Here is a 2,736-nt window from a genome sequence, read left to right as displayed (position 1 = left end):
AGAGGATTATAAGGTATGTAAAATTTGATGAGAATCCTCTACTTGAAATTCTCATGAATTTAGGAAACCTGAAATTTGATGATGCATGTTTATGATTTGGTTAGATTAGGGATGATATAGTGTCTAGAAGTAAAACCTAGACAACCACATGTGAAATCATGTCCAAATTCAGGAAATTCCATGAACACATTGAAGGTAGGTTATGAGTTTTACAAGATGATGAGAACACTAGGGTTTAAAATGATTATTCTAGTGTAATTTGATCATAGAAAGTGATTTCAGAAAAAGTATGATGTTTAAATGCTATATGAAAGCTTCGTTGTTGTTAAGTCTAGCTAAATAGCAAGCTATGAACTTGAATATGAATAACATAAAATTCTGCCCTTATAGTGTTTGTGGAAATGCCTCAAAGAAGGCTTGAAACTGAAATTAAAAGTCGAAACGCATAATTTTGATAATTTGACAAATTATGCGATATATGATTGAAATGGAGTTCTAAATACAATGTGATTGAACTCTATAGGAAAGGAAGCCAGAGCTACGAGCGGACAAGCCGGTGTAGACGCACGACTAAAGGGTGCGCTTTGAAGGTATGTAACTTGACTCGTTACATTAAACGAATTTTGATAATTATCATATATGTAGTTGGATAGTTTATTAAAAGTTGAGTTGGATTAAAGCGAGGATATTCGCTATGTCGAATTATAAGTCAAGAATCTGGTTAGACCTCGTTGGTAGTCATCAAAGCGGAGAATTCCTTAGATGAGCCAAACGGGTCGAATAACCAAATAAGGCATGGTAATGCACTGTAGCATGGTTACTCGGTCTTCGTTAACAATTATAAAAGACCCATTAGAATATGAAAAATCAGTGTGTGTTGGTTGGTTAAAATGAGAAATCCGAGAAACTAGTTTGGGTAAAACAAACAAAAAGTCAAAACATAAAGTTACAGGGACTACCGTAAGTTACGGTGTCCACCGTAACTTACGGTAGAGATCAGAATGCTTACGGTGGTTTTCTACTGGTTTACGGTAGATCAGAAGTTTCCAGTGTCTACCGTAACTTACGGTAGGCACCGAAAGTTACGGTAGAGTTCTGAAAATTCTGTAATTTATGCATATCATAGTTAAATCGAATCCGTTTTAAGCACAATTTTGTTTATATAATGTTTCTAAGAACACTAACATTAATGTTTAATGTAAACATTTCAGTTTCTAGGTGTTGCAAAACTACGGATGGCGATCAAGCAAACTTGTTGAAGAACCGAACACTACTTTTGAAGCTTCCGCATAAATTAACTCTGTTTAAACAACGTTATGATGTAATCCGTTTGCTAAATAATTTATGGATGTTTTAATTGGTCGGTAGATAACTAATGTTTGTTACCTTAGAACTTGTCTTTTTGAAACTAAGGCTTTAATTTGACATCTTTTGAATAAAATCTTATGTTTTATTACTAAATTCCAGTAGAAACATCAAGGGTGTTACACATGTGCATTATCACCATACATTACAAAATTATATAAACAAAATAATAATAATAATAATAATAATAATAATAATAATAATAATAATAATAATAATAATACGTTATACAATTTACAAACATAACAATTAACTTACCACCATAATTGTGAGCGCGCCATTGAAATATACGGACATGCTGTCTCGCTGCCAACCATCCTTGCTGTTCTTGATTGTGTCGCAAATAAATTTGCACCAATTCACGTTTTCCATGGCGATGTCTTCATCTAAACACTCGAGAAAATCAGTTTTACACGTTCCATCTTTTTTGTCTCTACCATTGTGTTCATAAACAACGCTAAAAAGTCATATTTGAAAAATACCCCGTCGTCATCTTGATTACATACTATTCTTTCAACTATCCTACTTGGTGTCATTGGACACCCTTTGTACAAATGGGTCCACATGGCATATGTCCCACACCTTTCATCTTCATTCTCTTCTTCTTCGTTTACATCGTTTATGTTTCCTTTTAAATCCTCCTTACTTTTTACCTCTTTCTTTCTGCGTGTTTTCCCTTTTTTTTTCCCTTTCTTTGTCTCTTTATCAATATTCACTTGTTCTTCCTCGTCGTGCTCATTGGTTTCCTCGTTCTTTTCATTTTTCTTTGTTTTATCCTTGCTTCTCCATTTTTTACTCTAATTTCTTTGATAATTCAGCACAACTCCACCCGTTTCTTAATTCTAACAAACCGCTGACTACATTTTCGTTGACCTCTATATTACCTACACTCAACTTAATCACCATATCTTTTTCGTTAAACCTATCTACTACAAAATGTGCCAGTCTTCGTGGTATGCTGTCTGTTTTGATCTTTAATATACTCCCGAACCCCATGTTTTGTACTGTTTGCTTCTGTTTGTTGGACATTGCGTTTACCCCCTCAAAAAGTTGATGCGGTGATAAACGTGTACGTATGGAACGCCATTTAACTGCCCGAACAGATCTTTGAATCACTGACTTTTTTTCCGTTCTAGCTCCTCTCTTATTCGTTGTTCTAACTACTCTGTTCTTCGTTTCTGTTTAATAATGCATTTCAGTTTTTTGTTTATTTTATTTTTAATAATGCATTACACTTTCGGTTTAATAATGCATTATGATGCACATGTGCAAACAAATAAAAACAAAAAAAATTATACAAAAAACGTTTGTACATCATAAAGCACAAATGTATTTTAAAGAAGCACAAATGCATTTTAAAGAATCACATAT

Source organism: Helianthus annuus, chromosome 5 (genome assembly GCF_002127325.2).
Source record: "Helianthus annuus cultivar XRQ/B chromosome 5, HanXRQr2.0-SUNRISE, whole genome shotgun sequence".
Lineage (NCBI taxonomy): Eukaryota > Viridiplantae > Streptophyta > Magnoliopsida > Asterales > Asteraceae > Helianthus > Helianthus annuus.
The sequence above is the reverse complement of the archived record's forward strand: the minus strand, read 5'-3'. Positions refer to the sequence as shown.